Source organism: Elaeis guineensis, chromosome 3 (genome assembly GCF_000442705.2).
Source record: "Elaeis guineensis isolate ETL-2024a chromosome 3, EG11, whole genome shotgun sequence".
Lineage (NCBI taxonomy): Eukaryota > Viridiplantae > Streptophyta > Magnoliopsida > Arecales > Arecaceae > Elaeis > Elaeis guineensis.
In genome coordinates, this window is record NC_025995.2 from 66,516,013 (window position 1) to 66,535,535 (window position 19,523).

Below are 19,523 nucleotides of genomic sequence, written 5' to 3' on the forward strand. Positions count from 1 at the left end.
GGAGAATAGTTGAAGAGAGAGGGAGAAGAGAGAGAGAGAGTTGAGAGAAAGGGTTTTCGTATTTCTTGGCTTAATCAAACCTATACAGTGCATGTATACATAAACACAGGGTCAAGTGACCCAAACCCAAAACTCCCTTGACCAACTCTATGGGAGATTAGGTTAACCCAAGCCCATGTACACCTATGACTCGACCTAATCTCACCTATCCTGGGCCCAGACCTGGCCCATAAAGAGTTGGTCCCTTGAGGCCCATATAACCTAGACCTCAAGAACCCGAAAGGCCCACAGCCTTTCAACCTAGGTAGGGCCCAACTAGCCCTAGAGCCTCCATGAAGCTCTCATGAATGATGGACCTTGGCCTTAGCCTTGGTCCCCTAGGCCTTGGGCACACCACCTGGATCACAACAATCTCCACCTTAGTGTCCCAAGGCCTCAACCAGCTTCACTCTGTCCATCAGCCGAATCAGCTCAACACATCTCTGAAAGCTGTCCCATGGAAGTACCTTCGTAAGTGCATCAACTGGGTTCTCCTTGGTGTGTACCTCTACCAGCTCCACCTCGCCATCCTCCACAAGCTCCCTGATCCGATGATACCGAATGTCGATGTGCTTTGTCCTTTCATGATAGATTGAGTTCTGTGCTAATAGAAGTGCACTCTGGCTGTCACAGTGCACTCTAATGGCCTCCTAAGTAAGGCCCATCTCCGTCAACAAATTCTTCAGCCAAATTACCTCCTTAGCTGCTTTTGTCAGTATGATGTACTCTATCTCTGTAGTGGATAGGGCCGTGATAGGCTGCAGACTCGATCTCCAAGAAATAGGACCTCCATACAGGCTAATGATGAAGCCTGTCGTAGACCTCCGGGTATCCACATCTCCATCGAAGTCTGCATCTACATAACCACCAATCAGCCCCTGAGCCTCCCTGGACATGTCAGAGTATCCCACTGTACCTCCTTGCTGTTCGTAGCAGATGCCAACTCCAACAGAACTCGTCAGGTATCTGAATATCCACTTCAGAGCTCTCCAGTGCTCCCTGTCAGGCTGTGCCATAACCTGCTAACCTGACTCACTGCATGAGCGATGTCTGGCCTACAACAGACCATCACATACATCAAGCTCCCAACTCCTGAAGCATAAGGAACCATCTCCATCTCCTGAGCCTCCACCTCAGTCTGTGGCGCCATGGTCTTCGAGAGTGAAAGTGACCGACAAGTGGCAGCTCCACCAGCTTTGCTCCCTTCATCCTGAATCTCTCTAAGACCTTCTGTATGTAGCCCCCCTGAGATAGATGCAGCACCCTCTGGGCTCGGTCTCTAAAAATCTCCATGCCTAGGATCTTCCTTGTAGGGCCCAAATCTTTCATCTTAAACTCCCGAGATAAGGATGCCTTCAAATCCTGCACAACCTTCCTACTCTTGCATGCTATAAGCATGTCATCCACATACAAGATTGAGTTTTATATAGATTTTGATTGGATCAAATTCTATTAGATAATAGTTTTTGACCAGTAAACCTATTATCAAATATTTTTTTGATATCCATTAAGATGAGAAGAATCAATCCCTAGATTAATGGGATTTTAATCTAACTAATTCTCTAATTGGATTTGGGCCTAATTGGTTTTATAATTGGGCTAGGACCTAATTAGTTAGTTTATTATAATTAATTTTTAAATTAGTTAAAATTGAGTCCAAAAATTAGTTAGAGTTTGATCAAGATTCATGAGTCCTATTTAGAATAGGGCTGAACCAATTCCTAAACCCCATCTTCTTTCTTGTGTGCAACTTTGGAGAAGGAGTTCTTCTTTCAGATTTTTTTTATTTTTTTTAAAATAAAAATTAGATTGGATCTAATTTTTAACATAAAAATTTAGAGAAAAAATATTAAAAAAATTTGGTTGGGTGTTTAGTGCTTCCTAGAGTTCTAGATCAAGGAGAAAAAGGAGAAGAAGAGAGAAGAACAGTTCTTCTCTTGGGTCTCTCTTTTGGATTCTTCTAGAGCTTAGGATTTTATATATTTTTTTATGTGAGAAATTAGATTAGATCTGATTTTCATCATAGAAAATTAAAGAAGAAAAATTCTTCTTAAAGGTGCAAAAAGAAAGAGAGAAAGGCTCTCTCTTGTGCATGGGAGAATTGAAAAGAAAGGATTCTTTTCTTGATCTCTATCGTAGAGATCTAATGTATGGATCCAGGAAGAAAAAGAGAGGATCTTCTTGTTCTTCATATTTTTTATGTTCTTTTTAGATCAGCCAATAGCATGGTATCTTCGTGAGCTAGCACTCTCGGAGAGATCGATCGGCACAAGGACTTCGTGTGGATACCAGTAAAGACCGAATGCATGTGCAGCTGCTGAGCATTATGTGTAGGAACCAGATCTAGGGTTTCAGGGTTAGATCTTGAAACTTTTTCAAGATCATACAGTGGAAGACTAAAATAAATCAAAATTTATTTTCTAAAATCAGAAAATCCCTAGATCTAAGATCCTATTACATGATTATTACATAGTATTAAATCAAAAATTAAAATATATAAATATAGCATGAACTACATGTTGATCATATCAACATGTTTCTATACCACATCTAATGTATGTATTAAACAATAGATCAGATCTATTACCTTGCAAGTTAGATGCTCTAACCTCGCTGATCCGGGCTTAAGGATGATGTTGCAAGCCGCACATGCATCTGGCCTCTAGGAGTCGTCCACACGAGCCCACGAATCTCGATCAGAAGTCCTGCTTCAGAAAATCAGCACAGTATGCTAGTACTGCGCTGATCCTTCTTTGATGGTTGATCAGGTGCCTCCTTCTTCTTGATTTGGATTCTTCCAAAGATGGAAAGTAAAAGGAGGAGTTTCAGATCTGAGACGCTCTCAGGAAACTCAAGATGGAGGGAGGAAAGATATGAAAACAAAAAACCCTAGAAGAAGACCCTCTTCTTCTTCACATTTTTCTCTCTAGACACCCTAACTTGCGTCTTTTATATCTCCACGACCCAAAGGTCTTTCTTTTTGATTTTTGGATGGCACAAAGGTCTCTCAAATTTGTATTTGTTTCTAAACTTTCATGAAGAAACTCATTTTATACAGAGAGATATGATAGAGTCCTTGTCTAGGTCAAATACCTAGTCAAGGCTTATCCAAACATGGCAAGTTAAGAGGTGCCCAACTCTTGAGCACCTCCTCCATATTTTCATGCATGGATTATCAGAAAAGGGTGAACAATGTGTACCCTAAAATCCATGAAAATTCCAAAAAAAATTTGGATAAATTCGGTGCAAAATTGAAAGAGTTTTAGATTTCTAAAACTCTATCTCATAGAATTCGAAATCCAAACTTATTCTTTTTTGATTTGATCCAAACACCTTCCATGTAAGAAAGAAGAGAGGAAACCTTTTGTGAACATGGGAGAGACCTGGGAGAGGGCTTTTGTCACACAAAATAAGTGGAGATTGGCGTTGAATAAGAGAGAGGGCGTGGGGAAGGCTTATGTAGCGCAAGGTGGAATCCTAGTCTTACTAGGATTCTATCTTATGACTTGTTTTAATTTGGTTTCCCAAACCAAATCAAATCAAAATTAGATCAACCTAATTAAAATAGGTTTTAACCCAATTAAGAACCTAATTTAATCAGATTAAATTAGATTTAAATCTGATTTAATTTTTTAATCAAATTAAAAATTAGATTGACCCAAGTCCTAGTTGAACTAGGATTAGTTTTTTCTTGCACTTGGCTTATCCAATAAACCAATTGGACTTGATTCAATCAAGCCCAAAATAAATCTAATTAAATCATATTTAACTAGACTTAATCTTAGCCAATTGACTTAATCAAATTAAGCCAATTAGCAATCGAATTGCTAATCGATCCTCCTGCAACACTTGCACTGGATTAAATGTCGATCGTATTGATCATTTAATCCTAGAATGATTCTTAATCGTTGATCAACCATCCGATCGGATCATGAACTCTAATGTGTGTGACCTCATAGGTCCGAACCTAAGCCGGTAGCACAGGAATAAATTTTTGTACCAATTGAAGTGATCATCTAGCAATGGTACCCGACGACCAGATAGGTCGAATGTGTAGAACAACATCCTTAGAACCCATGCGGATATAGTTTTCATATAATTCATCCCCTTGACCAAAATGATCATAGGACACCCCAGAGTTCAACTGTCAACTCTGATCAGGTTGTCCACATTGTATTTCAAAATATCAAATCCATCTGATGGATTACCCTGGCCAAGGTTTTGCTAAATTGAAATACAGTGACTCATTCTTCTCCAACTCTTGGAGTGGTCAATCCCATCTCGATCACACTCTGACTTCGTAAGTACTTGACTGTGCCTAGAAGCCTTCCGTCCCTGAATTAGAAATTCAGTTAGTCCAGTACCAAAGCACAGTGAGTTGCTTGCAAGTCACTAAGGCGATCTCAAGTCTAAGGGACACTTATACCTATATCCCATCAGAGACATTCTCGACAGCAGAATACTCTGGAGTTGGTCACGTTCAATGATGATGTACCCTTACATCTCACCTGTATGCCATACCAGTGTCTCCACACTCCTTGGTTAAGAGGATAACTGTTACGCTCCCGACCCGAGATTGTGAATCGAGGGTCGCAGCAACCGCCGCATACTCATGAAGAACTCTCTCCATAAGCATGCAAGGCATCTCATCACGATATCAATGCATCGCAGTGGAATAAATTCAAATAATTATTATTCAACTGTAATTCAAGTAATTAAATCAAATATCTTACATCCAATAAATTTTTTGCTAAAAAATAAATCTAAGTTCAATGAAGTTGACAATGTTAAATCTCGCCTCTAAAGCTCTGTCCCAATATTTCTTCCCACGCTTGAAATTAGTTATCTGAATCTGAAAAATAGAAAGAAAGGTAATGAGCTAGACAGCCCAGTAAGTAACAAATATCTCTACCAGATATTTTAGATATTATCTAATTTTCAAGAATAATGCTGCAAATAAACATAAGAGTATATTTCATGCTGATCAAATATTTTCAAATATTCACATATAATATAATCATAAATCCGATTCGATTTCAAAACACTCGTAACTCAACAGCCTTGACTATGACCAACGTTTAACCCCCATTGGCGGGGTCCACAGAATACCAGTGCACAACCCCCACTGGCAGGGTCCAAAATACCAGCACACAACCCCCACTGGCAGGGTCCACAAACACCAGCGCACAACCCCCACTGGCAGGGTCCACAAATACCAACGTATAATCCCCATTGGCGGGGCCCACTGAAACATAGTTAGGCCGAGAGCATAAATCCGATCTGTATCAAAACACTAAATATTTCACTGAACATGTGCATAAATCGACATACCAAAATATTTCAAAAGTATTTTTCTTTCAAAACATAATTTCATAAATCATGCATAATTTTCAGAGAATAATTATTTATTTTCAGAATAAATATAGAATATCTCGAGAAGATGATTCATTACTTACCTTTCACGGAGCACTGAATGAACGGATCGACTAACTTCTAGGAGATTCTTCCGTGTCTATTATCTAAAATTATATTTTTATATTAATTTTAATTCAAAATTAAATCTAAACAAATCCCAACTCAAAACCTCACTTAAAATCGACTCTTTTCTAAACTCGATCAAAATCATCAGATGAGACCTCCCACTACGCTAATCCTGGAGGAATAACTTTAGAGAGAGAGGAATCCATCAAGAGAGAGAAATATCCTAGAGAGAGAAAATTCTAGAGAGAGAAAGTAGAGAGAGAAAGTCTAATTCCAGAGAGAGAAAGTCAGGGTTCAGACTGAAAGAAGAGAGAGAAAAGAGAGAAACTCTCTCTCTCATCAATTTCAATTTTTTATTTATTTATTTATTTACTTACTTATTTGTTCATATATATATATATAAATATATATATATATATATATATATATATATATATTTTTTATTATTTTTATTATTATTATTTTCTTTTTTTCTTCTTTTCTTTTTCTTCTTTTTCTTCTCTTTTTTTTTTCTTTCCTTTTCTTTTTTTTCTTCTTTTTCTTTTTCTTCTTTTTCTTCTTTTCTTTTTCTTTTTCTTTTCTTTTTCTTCTTCTTCTTCTTCTTCTTTTTCCTTGGTTCCTTCCAGGCCGAACAGGGGACGGTGGGGGTTCTCCGGCCTTGACCGGCCGTTCGGGCCACGGCCACCGCGGCGGAGGCCGGCGGCCGACGGGAATCACTCCCCCGATCACGGAGGAGGGTGGCCGGCGATCAATTTCGATCGCTGGTGCCGGAAAATTCAAGGAAAAGAGCTCAAAAACAGGGTGTCTTTCCCGACCGGAAATCGGCGACTTTCGTCGCCGGCAGCCGTGCACAAATGCACGGGGAGGAAGGAGAAGAAAGAGGGGAGAAAGAGAAAAACTTACCTCAGCCTCCGGAGACCTCGTCAGCGACAATCACGGTGAGAAATCAAAGGGTGTCTGCGGCCTTCGATCGAGAAAAACAAAGAGAAAGAGAGAGGGAGGAGGCCAATGATCGGTCTCAAGAGGGAGGGGGTATTCTTATAGAGCACCCTAGGACTCCGAGGGATCCTAGCAGTCCTAATTTGCTCGGGACTCGCCGGAGAAGAAGACTCCTATCGGGAGTCTTCTTCCCGATTTTACTCTGTTTTTCCTTCTTTTTTTTTTTCATTTGAATGGCTTCGGTGGGCTGAGGTTTGGGGTATAACATTCTTCACCCCTAAAAAGAAATTTCGTCCTCAAAATTTTTGTTTTTATACCTGTCACCATTGTATTGGAAACCTATGGATTCTGTTGAGTAAGCGCATAGACTCTTCCCTGAGTTTATTATGATGCTCATACTTTAGCATCCCAATATTTCTAATGTCTACCCACCTACACTCATATTATGTTAAATTCTATGTGTCATAATTTATCCACTTATGCTCTGATACCATATTAATTGTCACGCCCCCGACCCGAGATGGTGAATCGAGGGTCGCAGCAACCGCCGCATACTCATGAAGAACTCTCTCCATAAGCATGCAAGGCATCTCATCACGATATCAATGCATCGCAGCAGAATAAATTCAAATAATTATTATTCAACTGTAATTCAAGTAATTAAATCAAATGTCTTACATCCAATAAAATTTTTGCTAAAAAATAAATCTAAGTTCAATGAAGTTGACAATGTTAAATCTCGCCTCTAAAGCTCTGTCCCAATATTTCTTCCCACGCTTGAAATTAATTATCTGAATCTGAAAAATAGAAAGAAAGGTAATGAGCTAGACAGTCCAGTAAGTAACAAATATCTCTACCAGATATTTCAGATATTATCTAATTTTTAAGAATAATGCTGCAAATAAACATAAGAGTATATTTCATGCTGATCAAATATTTTCAAATATTCACATATAATATAATCATAAATCCGATTCGATTTCAAAACACTCGTAACTCAACAGCCTTGACTATCACCAACGTTTAACCCCCATTGGCGGGGTCCACAGAATACCAGCGCACAACTCCCACTGGCAGGGTCCAAAATACCAGCGCACAACCTCCACTGGCAGGGTCCACAAATACCAACGTATAATCCCCATTGGCGGGGCCCACTGAAACATAGTTAGGCCGAGAGCATAAATCCGATCTGTATCAAAACACTAAATATTTTACTGAACATGTGCATAAATCGACATACCAAAATATTTCAAAAGCACTTTTCTTTCAAAACATAATTTCATAAATCATGCATAATTTTCAGAGAATAATTATTTATTTTCAGAATAAATATAGAATATCTTGAGAAGATGATTCATTACTTACCTTTCACGGAGCACTGAATGAACGGATCGACTAACTTCTAGGAGATTCTTCCGTGCCTATTATCCAAAATTATATTTTTACATTAATTTTAATTTAAAATTAAATCTAAACAAATCCCAACTCAAAACCTCACTTAAAATCGACTCTTTCCTAAACTCGATCAAAATCATCAGATGAGACCTCCCACTATGCTAATCCTAGAGGAATAACTTTAGAGAGAGAGGAATCCATCAAGAGAGAGAAATATCCTAGAGAGAGAAAATTCTAGAGAGAGAAAGTAGAGAGAGAAAGTCCAATTCCAGAGAGAGAAAGTCAGGGTTCAGACTGAAAGAAGAGAGAGAAAAGAGAGAAACTCTCTCTCTCATCAATTTCAATTTTTTATTTATTTATTTATTTACTTACTTATTTGTTCATATATATATATATATAAATATATATATATATATATATATATATATATATTTTATTATTATTTTTATTATTATTATTTTCTTTTTTTCTTCTTTTCTTTTTCTTCTCTTTTTTTTTTCTTTCCTTTTCTTTTTTTTCTTTTTCTTCTTTTTCTTCTTTTCTTTTTCTTTTTCTTTTCTTTTTCTTCTTCTTCTTCTTCTTTTTCCTTGGTTCCTTCCAGGCCGAACAGGGGACGGTGGGGGTTCTCCGGCCTTGACCGGCCGTTCGGGCCACAGCCGTCGCAGCGGAGGCCGGAGGCCGACGGGAATCACTCCCCCGATCACGGAGGAGTGTGGCCGGCGATCAATTCCGATCGTCGGCGCCGGAAAATTCAAGGAAAAGAGCTCAAAAATAGGGTGTCTTTCCCGACCGAAAATCGGCGACTTTCGTCGCCGGCAGCCGCGCACAAATGCACGGGGAGGAAGGAGAAGAAAGAGGGGAGAAAGAGGAAAACTTACCTCAGCCTCCGGAGACCTCGTCAGCGGCAATCACGGTGAGAAATCAAAGGGTGTCTGCGGCCTTCGATCGAGAAAAATGGAGAGAAAGAGAGAGGGAGGAGGCCAATGATCGGTCTCAAGAGGGAGGGGGTATTCTTATAGAGCACCCTAGGACTCCGAGGGGTCCTAGGAGTCCTAATTTGCTCGGGACTCGCCGGAGAAGAAGACTCCTATCGGGAGTCTTCTTCCCGATTTTACTCTGTTTTTCCTTTTTTTTTTTTCGTTTGATTGGCTTCGGTGGGCTGAGGTTTGGGGTATAACAACAACCAACCCATATGTCCTACAGCGACCTATGCTCGATAGAAGCTGTCATCCTTATTAACAGCTTATCATTTGGTCGTGAACAGTTTTAAGGACTAATCGATAAATCCTCTCTTTATCGAACTTAAATAGTCCTAAGGACTTCATCATAACAATGGAGTTCATTAGAAGATGAAAGCTTATGATGAAGATGCCAAATATATTTTATTTATTAACAAATCAATTACAATACTTGGTTGCTTAACCGTCAACAGCTTGACGATTGGCTTTTTGGGACACATTTTCCAACAACTCTCACTTGTCCTAAAGTCACTCGATACAGTATCTAATACCCATCTTCGACTTGTGGTTGTCAAACTCCTTTATTGCCAGGGCTTTAGTGAAGGGGTCGGTCAGGTTCTCCTTTCCATCGATCTTCTGAAGGTCGACGTCACCTTGATCCACGATCTCTCGGACCAGGTGGAAGCGGTGCAAGATGTGCTTCGTCCGCTGATGTGCTTTGGGTTCCTTCACATGAGCTATGGCACCAGTGCTGTCGTAGTAGAGCAGTACCGACCATCAAGGGAGGGTGCTACTTCGAGCTCGTTGATGAATTTTCTCAGCCACACAGCTTCCTTCGCGGTATTCGATGCTGTGATGTACTCTGCTTCACAAACAGAGTCCTCCACAGTATGTTGCTTGGAACTCTTTCAGCAGATGGCTCCACCATTCAGAGTAAAGATATAACCCGACACGCTCCTGCTGTCATCATGGTCAGATTGGTAGCTAGAGTCTGTGAACCCCACAAGTTTCAGATCTAACTCACCATAAACCAACCATTGGTCCTTAGTATTTCTCAAATACTTAAGGATGGCTTTAACCACTTTCCAGTGATTTTCTCCAGGATCAGATTGGTATCTACTCACTACTCCTAGTGAGTATGCCACATCTGGTCTTGTACATGTCATGGCATACATGATAGATCCCACGGCTGAAGCATATGGGACTCTACTCATACGCTCTCTCTCTTCAGGAGTTGTCGGACAATCCTTCTTAGAGAGAGAAATTCCATGGCCTATCGATAGATAGCCCTTCTTGGAATTCTCCATGCTGAACCTCTTCAGCACAGTGTCTATGTACATGGACTGGGATAACCCAAGCATCCTTTTAGATCTATCCCTATAGATCTTCATCCCTAGGATGTAGGATGCTTCACCCAAGTCCTTCATGGAGAACTGTGATGACAACCAAACTTTTATTCCCTGTAGTGCGGGGATGTCATTCCCGATTAAGAGAATGTCATCCACGTACAAGATAAGGAATACCACAACTAGACCATTTGCCCATTTATAGATGCAGGGCTCTTCTCCATTCTTAATGAAGCCATACGTTTTGATCACCTTATCAAAATGCATGTTCCAACTCCGAGAAGCTTGCTTCAGTCCATAAATGGATCTCTGAAGCTTGCACACCTTGGACTCATCTGTGGATATAAACCCCTCAGGTTGTATCATATACACTTCTTCAGTCAGCTCTCCATTTAGGAAAGCTGTATTTACATCCATCTGCCAGATCTCATAATCCAGATGGGCAGCTATTGCAAGCATTATCCGAATGGATTTGAGCATTGCACAGGGGAAAACGTCTCGTCATAGTCAATACCATAACGTTGACGATACCCCTTGGCATCCAGACGGGCTTTATAGGTCTCCACCTTTCCGTCTGTGCCCCTCTTCCTTTTGAAGACCCATTTACACCCAATGGGTTTAACCCCTTCAGGTGGGTCAACCAATGTCCATACATCATTGACCTTCATGGACTCCATTTCGGATTTCATGGCTTTAAGCTATTTCTCAGAATCAGGTCTCTGCATTGCATCCATATAGGTGATCGGATCCTCATTATTCTCATCAAGTTCGATGGGATCACCATCTCGGATCAAGAAATCGTAGTATCTGTCTGACTGATGTGGTACTCTATCGGATCACCTTAATGGTGCAGGTACATTAGGCTTCGGATCTGATCTAATCATATCCGACTCAGGTTCAGCTATTGGTGTCGGTCCTTCTACCTGTTGAACTTCATCAAGCTCAACCTTAGAGGCAACGGTTCCTTCACCAAGGAACTCCTTTTCTAAAAAGATTACCTTAAGGCTGACGAATACCTTTTGTTCATCAGCATGGTAGAAAAAATATCCTCTTGTCTCTTTGGGGTACCCTATGAATGAGCATTTGTCAGACCTAGATCCAAGTTTGTCTGTGACTAATCGTTTGACATAGGCCGGGCACCCCCAGACCCTAAGGTGTGAAAGTGCTGGCTTACGTCCCGTCTATATCTCATATGGAGTCTTAATTAGAGACTAACTTGGAATCCTATTTAACAGATAACAGGTCGATTCGAGTGCATATCCCCAGAAGGATATCAGCAAGCTAGCAAAAACCCATCATGGATCGGACCATATCTAACAGAGTCCGATTCCTCCTTTCAAACACACCATTATGCTGTGGTGTTCCTGGAGGAGTTCATTGGGAGAGAATCCCATTCTCTCTTAGATATGTGAGAAACTCACTAGAAAGGTATTCTCCTCCTTGATCAGATCGAAGAGTTTTAATACTCTTCCCAGTTTATTTTTCTACTTCACTTCGGAATCGTTTGAACATTTCAAATGAATCCGACTTATGTTTCATCAGATAGACATATCCATATCGGGATAGGTCATCCATGAAAGTTATGAAGTAGAAATATCCACCTCTAGCACTGGTGCTCATGGGCCCGCATACATCAGTATGTACTAGGCCCAAGAGCTCAGTAGCTCTTTCACCTTTTCCAGTAAAAGGTGACTTGATCATTTTACCAAGAAGACAGGACTCCAAGGTTGGAAGTGATTCACAATCACTGACTTTGAGGATTCCCTCTTGAGTCAACCTGTTTATTCTGTTCTTGTTTATATGACCTAGCCTACAGTGCCATAAGTAGATATCTGACACACTATCTAATCTAGGGTGCTTGCCAGTAGAATAGACTCTTATCAGGCTTGATCTTTTTGGTCTGGCTCTGCACAGATGTCCCAGCCTGAACTGCACCTTCTTGACTTTCTTCTTCTTGTTCTTCTTCTCTTTTTCAAAAGGTCGAGAACCAAAAGACAAACCTCCCACTAAGTTCACCGACTTCTTGTGAAGTTGGTGATCTTTCTCAAAGTTCTGAAGCAACCCCAGTAACCCGTGGTAGTTCTCTTCTGGCTTTGTCATTCTATAATGAGTGAGGAATGGGAGATAAGACTTGGACAGTTAGTTCAGTATTGCATCTTTCTCAAGCTGCTCATGCAAGGGAAAGTCAAGCTTGCTCAATCATTCCATCAGCTCGATCATGTACAATACATGATCAGTAACAGAGGCACCATCCCGCATTTTGGCATTGAAGATGGCACAACTAGTCTTGTACCTCTCCACATCATCGGGTGTGCCAAAGGCATCCTCCAACATTTGAAGCATGTCCTTTGGCTGAGCCGTCTCGAATCTACGACTGAACTCGTCACTCATGGCAGCCAGCATGATACAGCGCACCGTGGTCCGGTCACTGAGCTACTTCTGGTAAGTATCTCTGACTGTTCCACGTGTATTGGCAGTTGGCTCCTCAGGTGCAGGATCCATTATCACATGTAGGATCCGTTCATGCTCCAGGACTATCTTCAACTTTCGGTACCAGCTACCGAAGTTGGATCCCACCAACTTATCATTGTCCAACAATGATCGGAGCGATAGGGAAGTGGCCATATTTGCACAAAGGAGAACCATAACCTAATTAGCAATTGATTCATTAAACCTAAAGATTTGGACTTTAATCAAAAGGTTTCTCCCACTATTTTATTCGAATTGGTAGCCTCTACCTCCAATTCGAGAAATTACCCTAATTCCTTAGTGGGTACTAGAATCCACTTAGACTGCACACAAGCCCAACTTTGGTTGGCCAACCCATGTACATCTAAGGGTAGGTTCATAACCAATTATTTCTCTAAATAATTTCTAGTAATTTTAATTTTGCCCCAGAAATCTAATCAGTAGGCTTTGGCCTCCACTGTAAGGATCCGGTTAGGTCCAACCATTAACATAATCATACTTGGTGTATCTAACCAATGAATGATTAAGCCCAACTTTGGTTGGCTCACCTAACCACCATTAGAGAGACACTTCCAAGTCGTCATATGATGAGTGATAATTCCATTAGTCAACAAGCACCAGGCCTTTGGGTCTGCAATGATTATTGAGTTAATGGACTCATTATCAAACACCTTAATGGGAGGTTATGACTCAGTTATCTCCATAACTTTATCATTTTAAGGACCTAATAATTTTAGAAGATTTAAATAATTTAGAGGATGAGGTCAGATGAACCAGCTTATCATGATCCTCTCACTAGCTTCACCAAGTCAGCTTAAGGGAGACCACTAAAAGGGCTGGTCTAGGAGCACCTAAATCAGTCACACTGATTTACCTAGCTGACATGGGTCAGCTCGAATAGTCAAGTGATCCGATCTGTTGCTCCTAGATTGATTTTGATGATTACAAAGCAGATTGAAGGGATACAAATAATTTTAAAATGAAAAAGTCCTTATGCTCTTCAAGGGCAAAATCGTAATTTCACTAAAATTCTGATTTGATAGTACCATTTGGTAGAACAAATGATTTGAAATCTATTGGTGAAAATTTTATTGTGTTTGGACTTATATTTTTGAAGTTATGAAGGTTTGAAGTGCATGAGTCGACTCATGAGTCAACTCATGGCACTGTGAGCTGATTGGCACGCAAAAATTCTCCTTGGCACGCTAGTTTTCTGGCTTGGCATGACCTGTGAGTCGACTCATGAGTCGACCCACAAGGCATGAGTCGACTCATGAGTCGACCCCTGCTAATTTGAGCCAAGAATTTCCAGAAACGCATTCTCTGGTTTTTGCAACAGAGGTCGACTCATGAGTCGACCCCTGAAGCATGAGTCGACTCATGAGTCGACCCCTGCGATGGGAAATGTCAGCAACGGCTATTTTTTTGCCCATTTTAATTACCATTTATGCTTCCTAAAAATCCTCTAACGGCTCTTTATCTACCTAAATTGTTTTCTCTTGCTTCTAATGCTACAAAATGCTTAAAATGATGAAAGAAATTGCAGATTAAATAGCGGATCAAACGTGAAATCAAAAATGAGAAGAACAGAAGAGAGGATCCAAAATTTACAAGAAAAAAGCCTGAGATCAACGAAAAATCCAAAAACAAAAAGAGAGAGGATACACAATATACCAGAGAGAGTGTGAAAGAGAAAAGCAAGAGCTTTCAAGGAGAGAATCTTTCAAGCTTATTGTTTCTACCTTGATCTAGAGATCGTTCAAAGCTTTCAAGAGATCTTCAATCAACGATCAACCTCTTCTCAAGCATTCGTTCAACCGTTCATCCATCTTGAGAAAATCCGAAAAAGGGGTTCTTCATTTGAGTAAAGCTTTTATTGTTATATTTGCTCATTTAAGGAGCTGTTATTGTATTAATCTGTGATCTAAATATTCTTACTCTTTGTGAGTTTTTGTTCTTGTTTTTGGAAGATTTCCAAAACAAGGAAAGGTTGATCCGAACCTGAAATCAGAGTATTTTGGGTTTACTTGTACCCGGGAAACAAGTGATCTAGCTTGGGATAGCTAGTGTCGGAGTTTCCGACGTTTTGTATTCGGGTTGAATACAAAGGATAGTGGATTGAAATTCCCAAGTAGGATCTTGGGGAGTGGATTTAGGTGCAAGGTTAGCACCGAACCACTATAAATCCTTGTGTTTGTGGTGTGCTTTATTGCTTCACTTTATTTCTTTATTATATTCTTGCATTCCTGCTTTAGGTAATTAATATTGATTTAAAGTCTTTATTTTGTTCTTCATAAGTAATCAGTTGGGTTTAAAATTTTTAGAAACCCAATTCACCCCCCCTCTTGGGTTGCATAGCTGGGCAACAAGTGGTATCAGAACCGGTGCTCTAGCCCTTCTTTGATCTAATAATCAAAGAGCCAAAGATCTATGGCAACCCATGTTGGTATTTCTCTAGCCGAGGGGCAATCAACAAACCGACCTCCACTTTTCAATGGGTCTAATTACACCTATTGGAAAGCTCGGATGAAGATTTTCATACAAGCACTCGACTATGATATGTGGAGTATCATAGTGAATGGTCCTCACACACCCACCAAGATTTTAGATGGTGAGGAATCAACCAAACCCGAGAAAGAATGGGATGAGGTTGACAAGAAATTGGTACAATTAAATGCCAAAGCCATGAATGTTCTTTATTGTGCACTAGATGCAAGTGAATTTAATCGTATTTTTACTTGTGCATCTGCTAAAGAAATATGGAATAGGTTAGAAGTCACCCATGAGGGAACAAATCAAGTAAAAGAGTCTAAAATAAACATGCTTGTACATAAATATGAATTGTTCAAGATAGAGCATGATGAGTCCATAACTGCTATGTTTACTCGTTTTACTGATATAATCAATGGTTTAAAGAGTCTTGGCAAATCTTATACTAACAGTGAACTTGTAAGAAAGATTCTCAGGTCACTGCCAAGAACTTGGGAAGCCAAGGTGACTGCCATCCAAGAAGCAAAGGACTTGAACACTCTACCTCTAGAAGAGCTTCTTGGATCCTTGATGACTCATGAACTTAGCATGAAGCAACATCAAGAGGATGAAGTCAAAAAGAAAAGAACCATTGCCCTCAAATCCACAACTTCGCCTGATTATGAAATGGATGACTCTGAAGATGAAGATCAGGATGAAGAGATGGCTCTCATCACCCAGAAATTTAAGAAGTTTCTAAGAAAAAAGAAACAGGGGATGAGAAAGAAATTCACAAAAGGGGATCAAAGCAAAGAAAAGGAGAAAGATCAACCCCCTATATGCTACGAGTGCAAGAAGCCGGGACATTTCAGATCCGAATGTCCACAATTGAAGAAAGTCTCAAAAAGTTTAAAAAGAAGGCAATGATGGCGACCTGGAGTGCGAGTGATGACTCAAGCTCCGACGAGGAAACCTCAACAGAACAAGCCAATCTGTGCCTGATGGCACATGAAAATGAGGTAACTTCTGAATCCACTAGTGAATTTACTTTTGAAGAATTGCATGAAGCTCTCTATGATTCAATTGATAAATTAAAGAAACTAGGGAAGAAAAACAAAGAGCTGAAATTGGAAAATCAGTCCTTAGTGAAACAAGCTGAAAATCTTTCAATTGAAAAATTCACCTTGATTCAAGAAAATCAAAACTTAAAGGATGAAATGAACAAGCTGAAATCTATAGTAGATAAGTTCACCTTAAGTTCAAACAAACTAAATATGATCCTTGAAAATTAGAAAGCTATATATGATAAGGCTGGACTTGGTTATAAACCCCTGAAGAAACAAAAATTTCTGAAGGATATTTATGTAAATTATTCAAGTAACAAGTCTACAAATATTACTTATTTTAAATGTGGAAGAATAGGACATAAATCATATACATGTCTTATTAACAAATATGCAAACACAAAGAAAATATGGGTTCCAAAAGGAACCATTCTGACTAACCTGAAAGGACCTAAGAAAGCTTGGGTACCTAAGACAGAAACTTGATCTTTGCTTGCAGGTGTGTCTAGCATCCCAAGAAGGAAACAGGAAATGGTATCTTGACAGTGGATGCTCGAGACACATGACTGGTGATGAATCACAATTCATCACGCTTGATGCTAAGGATGGAGGGATGGTCACCTTTGGAGATAATGGCAAAGGAGAGATCATCGGGATAGGTAACATTGGTATCACTCCCTCCAAATACATTGAGAATGTTTTATTAGTTAAAGGTTTAAAGCATAACTTACTTAGCATTAGTCAATTCTGTGATAAAGGGTATAAAGTAAGTTTTGAATCATCTGTTTGCATTGTGACGAGTCCTATTAACGATGGCATTAAATTTATAGGACATAGGCATGGCAATGTTTATATGGTAGACTTGAATGATTTAACCAAATTAGACATGCAATGCCTAGTTTCTTTAAATGCTAAAATAAATGAGACTAGTTGGCTGTGGCATCGTAGACTTGCACACATTAGCATGCATTCTCTCTCAAAATTAATTAAAAAGGATTTAGTTCTCGATTTGCCAAAACTGAATTTTGAAAAGGATAGAATTTGTGATGCATGCCAATTCGGTAAACAAACTAGAGTATCATTTAAATCCAAAAACACTGTTTCAACTTCTAGACCTTTAGAGCTCTTACATATGGATTTATTTGGACCTACTAGAACCACTAGTCTAGGAGGAAAATAATATGGATTTGTAATAATAGATGATTACTCTCGTTTTACTTGGGTTTTCTTTTTAGCTCACAAAAATGAAACTTTTCAAATTTTCACTAAATTTCATCGAAAAGTCACTAATGAAAAAGGGTTTTCAATTCAAAATATTAGAAGTGATCATGGAACAGAATTTGAAAATCATGACTTTGAAAATTTTTGTGATAAAAATGGAATTGGCCATAACTTCTCTGCTCCTAGGACACCCCAACAGAATGGGATAGTTGAAAGGAAAAACAGAACCTTAGAAGAAATGGCCCGTACCATGCTTTGTGAAAGCAACCTTCCAAGATATTTTTGGGCAGAAGCTATTAACACAGCATGTTACATTTTAAATCGTGCTTTAATTAGACAATTTTTAAAGAAAACCCCTTATGAACTTTGGAAAGGAAGAAAACCAAATATTGCATATTTTCATATTTTTGGTTGCCGATGTTTTGTATTAAATAATGGCAAAGAAAAACTTGGTAAATTTGATGCAAAATTAGATGAAGCAATCTTTCTAGGTTACTCCTTCACTAGTAAAGCATTTAGAGTTTTCAACAAAAGAACTTTAGTAGTTGAGGAGTCCATACATGTTGTCTTTGATGAATCTAACGATCTTCCTTCAAGGAAGAATGAGGGTGTTGATGATGCAGATCCACTAATAGAAGGTATGAAGGAGATCACTCTGAAAAATTCAGCAACTCCAGAAGACAAGGATCAAGAAGACAAACAAAATGAGAAAGGTGAAGAAATTCAAGAACAACCTCAAGGTACAAATGACTTACCCAAGGAATGGAGGTATGTTCACAACCACCCTAAGGAGTTAATAATTGGTGATCCTATGCATGGGGTAAAAACACGTTCTTCACATAGAGATGTACTTAATCATTGTGCATTTGTATCTCAACTTGAACCTAAAACTTTTGAAGAAGCTGAAAATGATCATAACTGGATTAATGCTATGCAAGAAGAACTTAATCAATTTGAAAGAAATAATGTTTGGACCTTAGTAAAAAGACCTAAAGATTATTCAATAATTGGCACAAAATGGGTCTTTAGAAACAAATTAGATGAGCATGGAAATGTAATTAGAAATAAAGCAAGACTGGTTGCTAAGGGATATAATCAAGAAGAAGGAATTGATTTTGATGAAACCTTTGCACCTGTTGCTAGATTAGAAGCTATTAGACTTTTACTTGCATATACTTGCTTTATGAATTTCAAGTTATTTCAAATGGATGTTAAAAGTGTATTTTTAAATGGATATATTTCTGAAGAAGTATATGTAGAACAACCCCCTGGATTTGAAAATCATGCTTTTCCCAATCATGTCTTTAGATTAAATAAAGCTTTATATGGTCTAAAACAAGCACCTAGAGCATGGTATGAAAGGCTAAGCAAATTTCTACTAAATAATGGTTTCTCAAGAGGCAATGTAGATACAACCCTATTTATTAAAAGAAACCAAAATGATATGCTAATTATACAAATTTATGTTGATGACATAATTTTTGGGTCTACTAATGAATCCCTTTGTCAAGACTTTGCTAAGCTTATGCAGGGAGAGTTCGAGATGAGCATGATGGGAGAACTCACCTTCTTCCTCGGACTCCAAATCAAACAATCAAAAGAGGGAATCTCCATCACCCAAAGCAAGTACACCAAGGAACTACTCAAAAGATTTGGAATGGAGAACTGCAAACCAATTGGCATACCAATGAATCCCTCAAGTAAGCTTGACAAGGATGATGAAGGTAAAAGCGTAGACTTAAAATACTATAGAGGTATGATTGGCTCATTATTATATCTAACTGCAAGTAGGCCTGATATCATGTTTAGTGTTTGCTTATGTGCTAGATATCAATCTAATCCTAAGGAATCTCATTTGAATGCTGTTAAAAGAATCCTTAGATACTTAAATAGTACACAAACTATAGGGCTATGGTACTCTAAGGACTCACAAATTAATTTATTAGGATATTCAGATGCTGATTTTGCTGGATGTAAATTAGATAGAAAAAGCACAAGTGGAACTTGCCAATTTCTTGGAGTTAACCTAATCTCATGGTTTAGCAAGAAACAAAATTCGGTGGCACTGTCTACGGCTGAGGCCGAATACATTGCAGCTGGAAGTTGTTGTGCTCAAATCTTGTGGATTAAGCAACAACTCA